The sequence below is a fragment of the Bubalus bubalis genome, chromosome 4 (assembly GCF_019923935.1).
Source record: "Bubalus bubalis isolate 160015118507 breed Murrah chromosome 4, NDDB_SH_1, whole genome shotgun sequence".
NCBI classification, from domain to species: domain Eukaryota; kingdom Metazoa; phylum Chordata; class Mammalia; order Artiodactyla; family Bovidae; genus Bubalus; species Bubalus bubalis.
Window position 1 is genome coordinate 84,707,751 of NC_059160.1, and position 18,639 is coordinate 84,726,389.

Sequence of the window (18,639 nt, forward strand, 5' to 3'; positions counted from 1 at the left end):
ACAGTATATCATAAAACACGCAATAAGAAGAATCTGAGAGATGGAAAAAAAAACAACACTAGGGAACTCAGGGCCCAAATAACAACAGAGTGGTCAGTGTACTGGGCATTCTTTTTGCCTCATATATCTCAGTCTTGGAACTGAAGAAATCAGTAACTTGAAAATACCAATGGATGTGGACAAAACAATTCCTCCCAAAAGCCTACTTGTGTTAGCTAAAATACCAAAAAAGGAGAAACATTTTTAGAGAACAACCACTCTATTCCAGCCAAGCATCACAGGAAAGCTGTGACTCTATCCCCAAACATGTCAGCAAAGGCTAAGTGCTAGATTTCCAGTCTTTTGAGGTAGGAATCATGTGAGCAACACCTCTGCCAGAGTGGTGTCAGCAAAAGCCAAGGAGAGAGAGCCAAGAATTTAAACCCTATCAGCCAAGGTTAATGAGATGAACCATGCATCAGTGGAGACCATGTTCCATCCCTAGTAACAAAGCATACTGCCCTCTCAGAGGAGGCCTAGTGGGAGTCAGAACTTTCACCATCACCCAGCAGTAATGACAGCATCCTTACCACAGTGTCTGGTAGAGACCATGGGGAGAGGTGGAGATTCCACTCGCCCATCCAGAAATAATACAAGTACTGCCTCAACTGTCAACTGAAGGCAAGTAGAGAACCTGGACTTCTAATTCCACCTGGAAGTAACAAGATGACACCCACTCAGCCTCTGCCAGAGCAGTGTCAGAGAAAACCTGATAGAATATGGAGCTTAAATGAGATCCAAGTCTCAGAACATTATACAAAAATAACCAGGTTTCAATCCAAGTTTGGAAATATGATACAGAAATATCCAGGCTTCAATCAAAAATCAATGTCATACCAAGATTCAGAAAGATCTCAAATATAATGAAAAAAGGCAATCAATAGATATCAACACCACAAGATGATAGAGATGTTAAAATAATTGACAAAGATTTTAAATAAGCATTGATAAAAAAAGAGCAACTACAAACATTTCAATACACTTGAAACAAATGAAAAAAGAAGAAGAAGCCTCAGCAAAGAAATAGAAGCACCAAATAAAGAAGAACCACGAAAATTTTTAAACTGAAAAAATACAATAACTGAAATAAAAAGCTCAAGAGATGGGCTAAACAGCAAAAATGGAGGGGATCAAAAAAGAATCAGGTAATTAGAAGATAGAACAAAAATTATCCAATCTGAACAGTAGAGAGAAAATAGACTAAAATGAAAAGAACAGTCTCAGAGACCTGGGAGACTAAAACAAAAGCTCTAACATTTTTATAATTGGAGTTCATAGAAGAGGAGAAAGAAGGTGAAATTGAAAAAGTACTTGAAGAAATGATGGCTGAAAACTCTCCACATTTGGTAAGAGATATAAACTCACAGATTCAAGAACCTGTGCAAACCCCAAACAAGATAAACTCAAAGAAATACTGATCGTAACTAAACTTCTGAAAACTAAACATAAAGAAAAAAACATTGAAAGTAGTGAGAAAAAAAATTGACAATTATGTATAGAAAAAAAAATTAGAATGGTCATGAATTCCCTAAAATAAACAATGAAAGCCAGAAGGAAGTGGCAAAGTATTATTCATGTGAAGAAAGAAAAAACTATTAGCCTAGAATTATATACCCAACAAAATTATCTTTCAGAAATAAAAAGAAAATCAAGGCATTCTCAAATTAAGAACAGGATAACTGAATCAACTTTTAAACATATGTATGTTATGTTTAAAGTGCCTAATGGACATTCAAGAGGACATGCAGGGAGGACAGCTAGATCCACAAGTCTGAGATGAAGACAGGTTCATATGGAGACAGGAATTGGGAGTCATAGACATATAAACTATATTGAAAGCCATGAAGGCATTGGGATTACCTAGGGAATTATAATAGGTGAATGAGGAGAAGGGGACAACAGAGGATGAGATGGCTGGATGGCATCAGTCGGTGGATGTCGGTGGATGGACATGAGTATGAATAAACTCTGGGAGTTGGTGATGGACAGGGAGGCCTGGCGTGCTGCGGTTCATGGGGTCGCAAAGAGTCAGACACAACCGAGCGACTGAACTGTACTGAACTGAATGACACATTAACACTTTGAGGAAGAACTAGCAAAGGAAACCAAAGGCTGGTGAGAGTAGAGAAGAAAAAAAGTGAGAATCCTGTCACTGTCACTAAAGATCCGATAAAATACCAACTATCCGTCGGTTGCAAAGAGTCGGACATGACTGGATGACTGAGCAACCACAACATACACTCATAGGGGAATCCATCCATATTCTGGAACATTATACCACCTTCTGAAAGAACGAAATTCTGACATGAACAAGGCCATAGTTAATTATTAATTATATTAATAAAAGCTCTATAGGATCTCATTAGCTTGACAAAACTGTGTGTATATGGAGGGAAAAAAATCAAGAAAGATAAATGCCAAAATGTTAACAGTAGTTACCTCAGGGGAGTACAACTGGGGGGAAAGGATGTGAAGAATCTCTCAAATATTTTTATAACCCTGAAGTTTCTCCTTCTTCTGTAATGTAATACTTGCTTATACACATATATAGTAAAATTCTATGTTAAGATAAAAAATTAAGTATTCAAGTTTATAAAATATGTGTAGAAATTATTAAGGATAAATAAAACACCAACTTGTTTGGTTTTTGATACAGAAGAAACCAGAGAGTCCTTTCTATCTTGTTATTTGGAAACAAGTATTCATTATTTAATCAACTCGACTAGTGAATTCTATAATGATAGGTAGGTGTTTGCATTTTAAAAGAAAATAACATCAGCAAACACACGGCCCTGTTGTTATATACCTTCTGTTCTTTTACACTTAGAGGCAAGAACTCTACCACTGCTGTTGGTCTGGTCTCCTCCTCTAGAAACTACTGGCACCTGTATTGAATTCCTAAACTTGAGGCACTAAAATTATCCTTAATAGCAGAGGCTGACACTATGCTCCACAAACAAGAACAACCCTTAAGAAATTAAATATTTTACCAAAACTTACATTTTTATCTGCATCCTACACTCAAGTTTTTAATGAAATAGATATGTAAAACACACAAAAAAATATAGTGAAGATAAAAATGTATGAAAAATGATATGAAACAGAAGTGTGTCTGGCATGTGGTGAGTATTTAATAAATATTATTAATTTGCAAAACTGCACCTGTCCTTCATTCGGTGGCATCTAAGTGGGAAGCCCTACTCCCAACTCCCACCACCTCAGCAGATCAGTGTGGTTAAACACGCAAATCCTAAAGCCTGACCTCCAGTTCACATCCTGGTAGCCCTCCTGGCAACAGTAAGCTATTCCATCTCTCTGTGCCTCATCTAGTTACTCAGCTAGAAAACAAGGATACTAACTGCACTTGTCTCAAAGGATTTCCATGAGGACTGGGATGAGTCAGTTTAAGAAATCACTCAGAACACTACTCAGCACACACAAAACACATTGGTTATGTTTTTCATTTCAAAAAGTAATTAGCCTCCAATTAAATCAATTTAAAAAAAAGTAAAGGTCAAATCCTCCCTCTTCCTCCCTGTGGTACAGCCAGGGACAGTCCTATGACACATCCTAGCAATTTGACACTCTTCCTTGGGAGTGGGAGTCTGGATGAAGCACAGCGAGGAAGAGACGGAGGAGAGACTCCTGCACTGCAGTGAGATGCAGCATCCCAGTCGCTACATTAAGGTCACTGCACCTTGCTTCCTGTTTGCTGGCCTGCCAAGGCACCTTTGCTTTTTGCCTGCTCCAAATTCTGGCACCTCAGCTTCCCATCAGTTCTGTAAACTGCCCTCCCTACCCACCACCTCCAAACTCACCTTACAAGCAAGAACTTCTACTAGTACATTATAACTGTGGCATGGGGAAAATACATAATTGGAATAAAATGTATTAACTTTTTAATAGCAACTGAGTGCTAGAATTATGTATGATATTTAACTTTCTTTGTATTGTGCTTTATTTTCCCTCTTACATTTAATGAGCATTTACTGCCTTACATTAAAATCACATTTTAAATTCTAAGAAGATAATTTGTCACATTTCAACATACCATGTCTCCCTGATTTGTCATTCATAATTTGGAGAGGTAACTAAAATCAGAAATAAAGTTCACCCTTTATAATAATTTATGCCCTTGTTAATCAAATATCCTTTGCAATGGCAGAAATATAAACTAAGAATAGGCTATGGAGAAATAGGCAACAGCGGCAGGACATCATTCATTTTAAGAATCTCCATAACTCAAGATCAAAGGATAAAAATAAGGTCATGTCTCAACTGACAAAGAGGTTACACACAATATGAAATGAGAATTTTTTTTTGCCGCCTTAAATTAACACCTAAATAGAAAAATGATCAGATCGTCTCAATACATTAAGCTACAACTCAGTTGTAAATTAGTTACCTGAAGAAAAGCCACAAGCACTTCTAGTGTCAACTATATTATTAGTGTGGTTCATGAATGGTACAATTGCAAAGGACTGATGTGCACAGGATTTGGAACTGAAAACCCAGATCCACCTCTCACTACTACCCATGACCTGACCACTCACCACCTCGGTTCCCTTATCTGTAAAATTCAGTGGCATAATCCATATCAAGTGTGGCATCAAAAACAAAGAACTCAATAAATGATAACTATTTTTATTATCTATCAATAGTCCCAATTAGGCATCATTTATAAAGTCTAGCCTTTTATAACCAATTCTGTAAATAGCAAGCAATTTGAATACATTTTAAAAATATTTTTATTGAGACAAAATTCTCTAACATAAAATTCAGCTTGAAAGCATACAATTTTTAGTTGAAAAAAAATGCAGAAATCAGAAGGTATAAGTTGCAGATAAAAAACAGAAGATGAATCCACTCTCATAGAAACTGAGTTGACAGTACTGGTATTATGGGGGCCTCTAAGGACTTCCCCAGTGGCTCAGTGGTAAAGAATCTGCCTGCAAAGCAGGAGATGTGGGTTCGATCCCTGTGTCAGGAAGATCCCCTGGAGTAGGAAATGGCAACCTACTCCAGTATTCTTGCCTGGAAAATCCCATGGAGAGAGGAGGCCAGTGGGCTACAGTCAACTGGGTTGCAAAATAGTTGGACGCAACTTAGAGACCAACCAACAACATCATCTAAATTTGACTTAAATAGTATAACCAGTAAAAATGATACATGAAGTCCAGTGGTAGAGCCAAAATAATTTTAAATTAGGTAGCTGTGTTCATTTATCAGAAGGAAAAAGGCAGTTTCACCTCACCTCTCCCAATGATTCCCTCAAGTACTGAGTGAAATGGAAGAGTTGGGAGTAAAATGTGTACCTTTTGACATCCTTCATTAGAATCATGTTGATGCTATTTTTGTTAGTTTTTAATGGTGTTTGGTCATCCACAAGGCAGTATAATCCAGCAAAGACTTCAGAGTCTAAATCCTGTCTCCATAGTTCACAATTGGACAAGTAAAAAAATCTCCAACCCTCAGTTTCCTTCCCTATCAAACAGGGGTCATAAGAGTTGTGGTTTTATATGGTCATTTTGAAAATGAAATAAGGTATAAGTATTTAACTTACACAGTTTCTGAAAAAACACTCCATATATGTCATGATTATGATTTATTTTCCTATGACATATTTATGCATGTTATCTAAACATCAGCAAATTTTCAGGGCTGAAGTTAACTTAAATATGAATATCAGACAGAAAATTTTGATGAGAATCTAGCCAAATAAAGGTATATGAATTTCATCTATGATATTCCCATTTGGGTCATTCAATTTGTTTGAATTCACCCAGTAATCAATAATTCATCACTTCCTAAGGCCAATCATTTCATTTTTATAAAATAAAGACCTTCCTTATATTGAAACACAAAGGAAAGATAGTTTTTAAACTAAGATTTATTCATTCATTTATTTCAGCAAATATTTACTATGGACACTGAGAATATGCCAATGAATAAGGCCAAATAACACTGAGGCTTGAAGAGTCTCAATAATAAACACATTATTAGCTAAAAATTAAGTTTAGCCATTTCAAAACTAAAAATAATACTACTATAAAAGTCCTGCTGCAAGAAGAGCAATGTAGCTAGATCCGTGAGGGTAACAAAGCTACTTCATGAATAATATAGCTAGAAGCCAAAATTATATCACCAGGGAAAGTGCCGTAGCAAATGGAACTGATTCATGATTGAAGCCCTGGCATCAAACATGATGGCTTGAATAAAAACCTCACCATATTAGTACCCCACGGAACTGAGTTTACAATAAAATAAAAGAGAAAATGGCCATGCATGAAATGGGGGTAATTTGTTACTACTAATGATGAGAGGAGCATGACACAAAAAAATGCTAGGGAACAACACTTTGAGCTATAATTCTGGAGGGGAGGAGAATTTTGTGGCATCATGTGTATTTTGAAAGAATCACTTTGAGAAAGGTCTTATACAAGGATAGAGAAAGAATAGACATGATAAAGCACTGATAATAACTGGGTACTCAGTTCACAGCACAGGTGTCTACAAAAATCAAGGAGTTGAACGGTTGCTGGATAAGGGGTAATGACTGAATGCTGGGCCCTCTCAAAACCTCCATTCACTTAGTTGTGAGTGAGACCAAGCTGGTGGAAATTAGTGAAATCCTGGAGAGAAAGGGTTCAAAGAAGGAGCAAACTCAAAAAAACTGAGTCTTCCCCACTTTATCGAGAATGAACTCAGGAACACAGTGTTGCAAGGCTGAGGAAGATCAACTGGGAAATATGGACTCCTTTGATGATCAAAAATGTACACATGCAAGTGTGTCAAAAATCTGGCTTACAGATTTTACAAAGGGTTCACTGTCCCGCGAGGTCCATTCATAGACTCCAAGCTGAGAATATGGTTACTTGTGAAAGATTTGAAAACCTGATTCTATATATGTATACAACTTTTATGATATAAAATAATTGTTTATAATTATACAAAAATTTGGAAGATACATAAAACACAAAGAAAATTAAGATCTCTAATGGTCTTGCTGGCAAGAGATGACCAATATTAATATTTTTATGTGTATCTTTTGTAGTCTTTGTCTTTTAATCACACCGTGAACATCTTTCCAAGTCAATAAAGTCACATCCTCTTTAATAAAACCATGGTATTTCATAGTATAGCTGTGCCATGATCTATTTAATATCCAATTTTCAATTATGGTTTCCAGCTTTTCACTTTTAATAAAAAATATTTCAGTACATGTTTCTTTGTAAACCTGCACAGTTATTACAAATAAAATTGCTGATTCAAATGGCATACACATTTCAAAGGGATTTGTTATATTCATTCACCACTCACTCATTTATTCATCCAACAAATATTTTCTGAATGCCTATTTGTCCTAGGTTCTGTTCTAGGTCCTGGGGAAACACAAGTAAACCAAAGAGATAAAGGATGTGATGTATGGAGAGAGTAACATGAAAATTTACAATACCATATGTACATAGTTAGACAATGGGAATTTGCTGTATGACTCCAGGAACTCAGACAGGGGCTCTGTGACCATCTAGAAGGTTGAGATGGGGAGGGAGATGGAAGGGAGGTTCGGGAGGGAGGGGCATGGGACCTATGGCTGATTCTTGTTGATGTATGACAGAAAACCACAAAATTCTGTAAAGCTAATATCTTTCAATTAAAAAAATCAAGTGAAAAAAATAAATAAATAAAGGGAAGTTTACCAAGAAAAAAAAAAATACTAGTCCTCATCACATTTATATTAAAACAAATTAACAAAATATACCAAATAAGTAGGCTGCATGGTGATAAAATCTATGAAGAAAATTAAAGTAGAAGAGGATAAGGAGTATGGTAAGATGGTATTTTAAACAGGATGTTCAAGCAAAGCCTCATTGAAAAAGTGACATCTAGTGAAACCCAGAAGAAGAATGGTGACCCTGAGGCAGGAGCCTGCCTGGCAAATTCAAGGAATGTCACTGACGCCTGTGTGGCTAGAGGGGAAAGAGGTAGAGTCAAAATAATACAAAATTAGATCAAAAAGGCATAGATCTCAGAGAGGCAGACCATTTAGGGCCTTAGTGTCTAATAAATAAGTTTGCCTAGCATAGATAGAATGGAGAAGGCAATGGCACCCCACTCCAGTACTCTTGCCTGGAAAATTCCACGGATGGAGCAGCCTGGTAGGCTGCAGTCCATGGGGTCGCGAACAGTCGGACACAACTGAGCGACCTCCCTTTCACTTTTCACTTTCATGCATTGGAGAAGGAAATGGCAACCCACTCCAGTGTTCTTGCCTGGAGAGTCCCAGGGACCAGGGAGCCTGGTGGGCTGCCGTCTATGGGGTCGCACAGAGTCGGACACAACTGAAGCGACTTAGCAGCAGCAGCAGCATAAATAGAAAACAATAAGAGGTTTTTTATTTTTTTAAGAGGGTTTTTAAAAATATATTTATTTTTAATTGACAATTGTTTTACAATATAAGTTTGATTTCTGGAGAGGTTTTTAAAATTGATTTTAATATAATCAGTTTGGCTGCAGTGTCTAGAATAAACTATGTGGATGGTGGGAGGCCACAAGGGTTAAGTCAAGGGTACCTTGAACCAGGGAAGGTGGTGAAAATGGTGAAAAGATTTTCTTAGGATTAAATGTGCAGTATGAGAGAAATCAAGAAACAGTTCCAAGTTTTTAGCCTGAACAACTAGAAAAAAGAAGCTACTATTTACTGGGATGGGGAACACTGAATGAAGAGTAAGTTTAAGCAAGAAGATAACAAGTTTGAATTCTGACATCGCACAGCTTGATATTCCAACTTATTCAAGTGAAGATGCAGGTGGGCTGTTCCATATACAAGTCTAGAGCTCAAGGGCAAAGGTCAAGACAAGAGAAAATTAAGAATCCACTATTACATAGAGATGGGATTTAAAGCCCTTAGAATGAGAATTTATTTAATGCACTTAGGAATTAAATGAATATGGGGAAGAAGTCTGGACATCAAGCCTTAGAATACAGATCTACATCCAGATGTCAGAGATGTGAAGAGGAAGGAGTTAGGAAGTAAAACCAGAAAAGTGGGAGCTCAAGAAAAGAGTTTGAAAGGACAGAATAATCAAATTGCAATAGATTGAGGACTCAGAATTGAAGAATATATTTTTCAACAAGGACATCAGTAGGAACCTTGACAAGTACCTTTTCAGTGAAGCAGAAAGTCAGAGCCTCATTAGAGTGGGTTCAATAAAGAATGAGAGGAGAGAGAACTAGAGAAACCAAAGCGAAACAAAGGAGCAGTAGTTGAATAGGTTTGGCTTGCTGCTCTAGCTTTGGCTTGCTGTTGAGACTATAAATATTGTGGTGTATTTATATGCTTGTGAAAATAGCCAATAGAGAGGGTACAAGCAATAGTGCAAAATAGTGCAAAAGAATACTACTTTTGCAATAGTGCAAAAGTAATAGTGCAAAATAGTGAAGTAATGCCCTGAGTGGAAACACAATTTAATATGCAGTTGGCATGCTGGTCTTTGTTAGGGTTATGAACACTAAACCTAAAAAGAAGGAGAATTATAACTAAAATCATCCCACAAACATTACTCCAGTATCAGATGGATAGATCTGAATTATTTTGAATACTTTAAGGATAAAGAACATCAATCTTTCACAAATTCTTCCAGAGATTACCAAAAAGGGAACACATCCTAGCACATTTTATGAGGCAAAAACTAGACAAAGACATTACAACAAAGGGAAACTACAAATCAATTTATTTCACAAGAATATATAAGGAGCCTAAACAAACTTTACTTGGTGTTTTTAATTGATGCTTTTGAACTGTGGTGTTGGAGAAGACTCTTGAAAGTCACTTGAACTGCAAGGAGATCAAACTAGTTAATCCTAAGGGAAATCAGTCCTGAATATTCATTGAAAGGACTGATGCTGAAGCTAGAGCTCCAATACTGTGGCCACCTGATGCAAAGAACTGACTCATTAGAAAAGACCCTGATTCTGGGAAAGATTGAGGGGGAAGAGAAGAGGACAATAGAGGATGAGATGGTTGGATCACATCACCAACTCGATGGACATGAGTTTGAGCAAGCTCTGGGAGTTCATGATGGACAGGGAAGCCTGGCATGCTGCAGTCCATGGGGTCAGACACAACTGAGGGACTGAACTGAACTGAAACAAACATTAGCAAATATAATCTAGTGATACAAAAAATCTGGAGGGTTTACACTACCATATGTAAATTATTATAAAACAACAGTAGCTAAAACTGCAAAGTTGGCACATGAGTCGAAACATGGACTGATGGAAACATACAGATAATTGCCTTCTGCAATTTAAAACCAGGCTCATATATATCAGGTTCAGTGGATTATAGCAAAGGTGACTGCAATTCTAAAAGAATATAATTGTTCTTTTAAAAAACTAGGGAGCATCACTTAGACATTCATACAAGAAAAAGATCTTTTCAGTGATTTCCAACTTATATTTATGACCTATGAGTATGGGACATGTCAATAAAATCCCCACTTGCTGAAAACTCAAGGCATCTGTTTGGAGACTGGATTCATTCCATTCCACTCCTGATGGCATCTCCAAAGCTTTTCTGCTTCTAGTCCTTGCTCCAAGATAGAGATGTTAATGATATTAGAAGGGAAGTTAGAAATATGTGTGTGCATGCTAAATCACTTCAGTTGTGTCCAACTCTTTGCAATCCCATTGACTGTAGCTCACCAGGCTCCTCAGTCCATGATATTCTCCAGGCAAGAATACTAGAGTGGGTTGCCATGCCCTCCTCCAGGAGATCTTCCCAACCCAGGAATTGAACCCCACATCTCTTGTGTCTCCTGCATTGACAAGTGGGTTCTTTACCACTAGTGCCACCTGGGAAGCCCAGTTACAAGTATAAACCTTTACTAACTCACCAAGAGAGCTTATACTGAAGTATGGTAGATTGAGAAACGGTCAGCCTTTCCTTCTTTCTAAGACCTTTCTGATTCACTGTGTGTGCTTGCTCAGTCACTTCAACCTTGTCCAACTCTCTACAACTCTATGGATCATAGCCAGCCCTGCTTCTCTGTCCATGCTGATTCTCCAGTCAAGAATACTGGATGGGTTGCCATGCCCTCCTCCAGGTGACTTTCCTGACCCAGGGATAGAACCCACGTCTCCAGCATTTCCAGCATTGCAGGCAGATTCTTTACTGCTGAGCCACCAGGGAAGCCCCTTTCCAACTCTCTATCCCTTTATAATATATAACATTGTTCTAATATCAGAAATGGTCACACTTTTATTACAACTCGGATCAACATGTTGGACAAGAAAATTTAAAGATTTGGTCGTTTAAATATAAGCCACTAGTAGTTCTTTAGAAAGACTTTGAGGAGGGGTGTGTGTGTGTGTGTGTGCACATGTACACAGTGTGTATTTAATAGCTTTGTGCATTTAACATTAAGTAATGAAAGCATTTTGTTCCAAGGGATTTATTAATTGAGATATCACTTCATTTGAATTCAAGGATGAATCTGCTATTGAAAAAATATTTTAAAAGACCTATATAAAACATGAATTTCATTTTCAACTGAGTATACATAATTCTACTTCTGTAGAAAGAAACTGGAGTATATTATCCCTAGATCTGAGAAACCATCTGTGATGAGTGTTAATGGTCAGGTTCAGTTCAGTTCAGTCGCTCAGTCTTGTCTGACTATTTGCGATCCCATGAATCACAGCATGGCAGGCCTACCTGTCCGTCACCAACTACTGGAGTTTACCCAAACTCATGTCCATTGAGCTGGTGATACCATCCAACCATCTCATCCTCTGTCGTCCCCTTCTCCTCCTGCCCTCAATCTTTCCCAGCATCAGGGTCTTTTCAAATGAGTCAGCTCTTCACATCAGGTGGCCGAAGTATTGGAGTTTCAGCTTCAACATCAGTCCTTCCAATGAACACCCAGGACTGATCTTTAGGATGGACTGGTTGGATCTCCTTGCAGTCCAAGGGACTCTCAAGAGTCTTCTCCAATACCAGAGTTCAAAAGCATCAATTCCTTGGTGCACAGCTTTCTTTATAGTCCAACTCTCACATCCATACATGACTACAGGAAAAACCATAGCTTTGACTAGATGGATCTTTGTTGGCAAAGTAATGTCTCTGCTTTTTATATATGCATCTAGGTTGATGATAGCTTTTCTTCCAGGGAACAATGGTCTTTTGATTTCATGGCTGCAATCACCATCTGCAGTGATTTTGGAGCCCAGAAAAATAAAGTCAGCCACTGTGTCCACTGTTTCTCCATCTATTTGCCATGAAGTGATGGGCCTAGATGGAGAAGGCAATAGCACCCCACTCCAGTACTCTTGCCTGGAAAATCCCATGGATGGAGGAGCCTGGTAGGCTGCAGTCCATGGGGTTGCTGAGGGTTGGACACGACTAAGCAACTTCACTTTCACTTTTAACTTTCATGCATTGGAGAAGGAAATGGCAACCCACTCCAGTGTTCTTGCCTGGAGAATCCCAGGAACGGGAGAACCTGGTGGGCTGTCATCTATGGGGTCACACAGAGTCGGACATGACTGAAGTGACTTAGCAGCAGCAGCAGCAGTAGATGGAACCAGATGCCATGATCTTAGTTTTCTGAATGTTGAGCTTTAGGCCAACTTTTTCACTCTCCTCTTTCACTTTCATCAAGAGGCTCTTTAGTTCATTTTCACTTTCTGCCATAAGGGTGCTGTCATCTGCATATCTGAGGTCACTGATATTTCTCCTGGCAATCTTGATTCCAACTTGTGCTTCTTCCAGCCCAGCGTTTCTCATGATGTACTCTGCATATAAGTTAAATAAGCAAGGTGACAATAGACAGCCTTGACATACTCCTTTTCCTATTTGGAACCAGTCTGTTGTTCCACGTCCAGTTCTAACTGTTGCTTCTTGACCTGCATACAGGTTTCTCAAGACGCAGGTCAGGTGGTCCGGTATTCCCATCTCTTTCAGAATTTTCCACAGTTTATTGTGATAGAAACAGTCAAAGGCTTTGGCATAGTCACTAAGGCAGAAATAGATGTTTTTATGGAACTCTCTTGCTTTTTTGATAATCCAGAGGATATTGCCAATTTGACCTCTGGTTCCTCTGCCTTTTCTAAAACCAGCTTGAACATTTGGAAGTTCACGGTTCATATATCGCTAAAGCCTGACTTGAAGAATTTTGAGCATTACTTTACTAGCATGTGAGATGAGTCCAATTGTGTGGTACTTCGAGCATTTTTGAGCATTGCCTTTCTTTGGGATTGGAATGAAAATGGACCTTTTCCAGTCCTGTGGCCACTGCTGAGTTTTCCAGATTTGCTGGCATATTGAGTGTAGCACTTTCACAGCACCATCTTTCAGGATTTGAAATAGCTCAACTGGAATTCCATCACCTCCACTAGCTTTGTTCATAGTGATGCTTCCTAAGGCCCACTTGACTTCACATTCCAGGATGTTTGGCTCTAGGTGAGTGGTCACACCATCTTGATTATCTGGGTCGTGAAGATCCTTTTTGTGTAGTTCTTCTGTGTATTCTTGCCACTTCAGTATCTTCTGCTTCTGTTAGGTCCATACCATTTCTGTCTTTTATTGAGCCCATCTTTGCATGAAATGTTCCCTTGGTATCTCTAATTTTCTTGAGGAGATCTCTAGTCTTTCCCATTCTATTGTTTTCCTCTATTTCTTGCAGTGATCACTGAAGAAGGCTTTCTTATCTCTCCTTACTCTTCTTTGGAACTCTGCATTCAAATGGATATATCTTTCCTTTTCTCCTTTGCTTTTGGCTTCTCTTCTTTTCACAGCTATTTGTAAGGCCTCCTCAGACAGCCATTTTGTTTTTTTGCATTTCTTTTTCCTGGGGATGGTCTTGATCCCTGTCTCCTGTACAATGTCACAAACCTCTGTCCATTGTTCATCAGGCACTCTGTCTATCAGATCTAGTCCCTTAAATCTATTTCTCACTTCCACTGTATAATCATAAGGGATTTGATTTAGGTCAAGCAAGGTTGAAAAAATATAGAAATTACATTTTATACATCAAATTCTCACAACATCCACTTTGAGTTGAAAGGATCTAAAAATATATACACTTAGAAAAGTAGAGCATAGTCAGGAAGGGAATAATACACTCATTGAGGAATCATTAGTTACTTGATCCTTTAGTATACAAGACACTATCAACTTAATTTTACTTTAAGAAGTCCATTATGCATCATTTTTTAACTTCTGAATTTGATTTCTTAAGTCAAGTTTTTCTGTGAAAAAAATGACAAAACATCGCACAGTTAAACATCTGTTCTGAATGTAGTTTAACCTGTTAGAATGACTTAAATCAGCTCCGCGTGAAGGAAAGAATTTGGTGATCTCTTAAAATCCATATACATTTATGTAAATAAATTAAACATGATTATAGTTTTGTATGAATTGGGATTTATGTGTGTGTGTGCATGTATCATATCAAGAGAATAAAGCAATGGTCTCTTCACTTTCCAGATACTTAAGTGGCTTTACAAGTGAAATAAGGTGTGCATGCAATCGTACTATCTCAAAGTATAAATAAATAATATTTTTGGATGAAAATTATATTCTCAAGATGGTAACCTTTAGTCTTCACCTTCACCTAAAACAATGATTCATGATGCTTTTAGGAATACATCCATCCGGAGTGACTAAGTGACTCCCACAGACCCTCAGTGCCCTTTGATTCCAGGAAGTATTTTATCCCATTTCAAATTTTCCTCTTAAGTTAACATTTTGCTTTGCTAAGGTTCTAAAAAATCGATAGGACCTCTTTAGGCCAACAGAGGTTGGCCCATGTAGGAATTTCCGGCGGCTCTGTATGTAACACGTTCTGAAACTATGGGCACACAATAAAGGGGAAGCACTGATGCGTGTAAGACGGCTAGAAGTTCTAGGCAGGCTGTATTTGAAAGAAAGGAATTAGTCACATGGGAGAGTAAGCTGTCAACACCGCAGCATCTGTTTTCTGACATGCTTCATGGGTCATCTTGTCTCCTCTATTGTTCAGAATAAATAAGAACCAAGGAAGAAGGCAGCAGGATTCATGGGTCACCCACTGAGGTGACATCTTGCTCTCAGTGAGCCTATTACTTTAAGTGTTCCCAATTGAAATGGGCACTGGACTCCCCCTAACTATAGAAAATATATCTAACCTGGCCCCAGTTCTATTTAGGAAAGGTGAAAAATGCAGGAATTTTAGTTTTAAGTTTTAGCCCAAGCTTTTATGGAGAGGCGATTTAAAAAATGAAAAGACAAAATGTTTTCCCAATCATGCAGACCACAACAACTTTTTTTATACTATATCAACTTCAACAAGCCATGATGATACTGGTGAAATAAAGAAATAAATTTTAAGGGAGAAAATTTCTGGATAAAAATTCTTACTATAACAAAAATGTTCAACGGAAGAAAAATACATGATTGCTGTCTTCAAAAGCAATAGAAAGCAAGAGTATTAACCCTGTCAAAGGAGCATTGACTTGTATACACTACCATGCATAAAACTGATAGCTACTGGGAAGCTGCTATATAACACAGAGAGCCCAGTCTGGTGCTCTGTGATGACCTAGAGGGATGGGATGGGAGGGGACTAAAGAGGCAGAGGATATATATATAGAGAGAGAGAGCTATGGCTGATTAGAATTGTTGTGTAGCAGAAATCAGCACAACATTGTAAAGCAATTATCCAACAATTTAAAAAAGTAGAATTCTTGGGTTTTAAGGAAGTAGAAAGGCCATGGTGCTGATCTAAAACAAACAGAGAGAGAAGCTGTCAAGATAGTGGTTATAGGAGAATGGGCTCTGATGCCTGGCAGCCTGGTTCAAATGTTGATTCTGCCACTTATTATAACCTTGGACTTGAGACTTAACCTCTCAAGGCTCCATTTCGTTATCTGGAAAATACATTAAGAATAGTATCTACCTCCAAGACTGTGACGCACATTTAAGGAGATTCATCCATGTAAAGTGCTTAGAGGACTCTATGACACCAGGTAAAAACCTAATAAAGTGTTAACCCTTATAATACAGAGAAAACATTTCAATGAATCTAAGAAAACATCCAGCTACCACACAACCAGATATAAGCAGATGCTCTGCACGTCTCATTCAGTCATTCCTCAAACATCTGCCAGCCATCTTTACAGCAGCACCATAGTAGGCACAGAGAATACTGGGGAAAAACAAAGTCCAGGTCCTCAAAGAAGTTCCCATTTCATCATTTTCCTGAGTCTACACTTCCTTGGATGATGAATTGCTATAACTGTAGGGCTTCCTTTTTCATGTCTAGAATTTTTATATTTCTGCCAAATTTTTATTTTATACGACCAGACATTTTATACTGTCCTATTACTCCACATTGGGCTTCCCAGGTGGCCCAAGCAATAAAATAATCCACCTGCCAAGCAAGAGATGCAGGTTCAGTCCCTGGTCAGGATACCCCCTGGAGAAGGAAATGGTAACCCACTTCACTATTCTTGCCTGGGAAATCCCATGGACAGAGGAGCTTGGTGGGCTACCATTCATGGGGTTGCAAAATACTTAAAAATGACTTAGTGACTAAAAAACAACTTTACATTATCAAATCTAGTTAGAAATGGAGAGCTTAATAATAAACACATCTTTTCTTAATGTGATTGAATAAAACTCCTGCAATAGACCTTGAATTCTGACATGCATTTTTAACCTATTAGAAATGTTAAACAATGAAAACCCAATAACTAGATGTCATAGAAACTTATTTCCATCAAAATTTGCCTGAAAATATATCTTATATACACTCGGATCTTGTTTTTACAAAGGTCGTTTTAGTTCAATAAATGCAATCCTGTATCAGGAAAACAGTAGAAAAGTTAGGCAAATCACCTTTATGGAAATAAAATACTATTTTCTCTGAATTTCATTCAGTATAAATTAATACCTTTCATTAAGGAAAAATACAGTGAAAGCGAAAGTCATTCAGTCGCGTCTGACTCTTTGTGACCCCATGGCCTATACAGTCCATGGAATTTTCCAGACCAGAATACTGGAGTGGGTAGCCTTTCCTTTCTCCAGGGGATGTTCCCAACCCAGGATCAAAGCCAGGTCTCCTGCACTGCGGATGGATTTTTTGCCAGCTGAGCCACAAGGAAGCCCAAGAATACTGGAGTGGGTAGCCTATCCCTTCTTCAGTGGATCTTCCCGATCCAGGAATCGAACCGGGGTCTCCTGCATTGCAGGTGGATTCTTTACCAACTGAGCTATGAGGGAACAATTATTATAAAGATGCCTTGCATGGTGAATGGTGATCTACACTTAAAAGGAGGTATGAGATACAAAAGTTTGAATTACCACTTTTTTAGAAATATATTTTTATATGACACATATTCTTTAAATTTTTGACAATACAAAAAATGAATTTGAGTTGGAATGAATTTGATTTTCTGTTTTATTCAAGTCACTTGGTATCAATCATATCTTATACAGATGGGAACAGTTAATGGATGTTAAGGCGGGTGGATGAAGCTCTGATGAGGAATAGGATATTGGAATAAAATTGAATTATCTCCCAATAAAATACTAATGAAAATCAAAGGGAAAAGTAGTGTAGAACCTGGCAGATCATCCATGTGGCCAGGTGATCAAGGTTGATATCATTAACAGAAGGACAACTGACACAGTGTACGTCCAGAGGTGGTCAGCATCATTTCTGTGATAGTCTTAAGAACGCATGGCTTGAGTGATGAGGAAACATCAGATGAACCCAGGTGGTGGGTGATAATTTGGAATAAAATGCCTATACTGAGACCATAAAGGATACCGAAAACAGGGAAAGACTGTAACTGCTCAAATTGAGGGAAATTATAAGATATGACAACCATATGCAATATGTGTTCTAGAATGGAGTCATGGTCTAAGTAGGAAAAAGAAACATTATTTAGATAGTTGGTGAAATTTAAGTGAGGTCTGAGATTGGATATTATGCTGTCAGTTTTGATGTCTTGATTAGAAGATATATGTTGGTTATACAGGAAGAGTGTCCTTGTCTGAAGAAAAAAATACAGTAGAATATTTAAGGGTGATGGAGTATATTGCCGGTAAAAGGCATATTGAAATGAGATAGAGGATGATGGAGAAAATGGGCCAAAAATATTACCAATTAGAAATCTGGTAAAAGAAGATGTGGAAGTTCTTTGTACTGTCTTTGTAAACCCTTCTGCAGGTTTGAAATGATTTAAAAAAATTTTTTAATTAAAAGCAATCATTAACCTGGGAACTCCCCTGCATATATAACTGACAGTGAGTTGATATCCTTACCATATAAAAATTCTTACAAATAAACAAGAAAAACAACAAGGCTGGTATAAAATGGCAAAAAGATATTTAGAAACTATTCATGAAATCAGAGACACCATCAACTTACTAGTAAATATATTAAACATGTACAAATCACTAATATTCAAAGAGCAGTAAATTTTAGAAATGACAGACATTTTTCAGATGTCATAGTAGCAAAAAATATTTTAAACATAGTGTTCAGTGCTTCAAAATGTATAGTTTAAGTATCTCGAAAGTAAATTGTTTCCTCAGAACCTACATCTCTC

The 18,639-nt window shown here is 37.7% G+C and overlaps 1 protein-coding gene across 3 annotated transcripts in view; it reads right to left on the bottom strand.

Annotated features, from left to right (window-relative positions):
• NELL2 (neural EGFL like 2) overlaps window positions 1-18,639 on the bottom strand; it is a 479,083-nt gene that overhangs the window by 305,042 nt on the left and 155,402 nt on the right. The gene's annotated exons all lie outside the window — the stretch shown is intronic.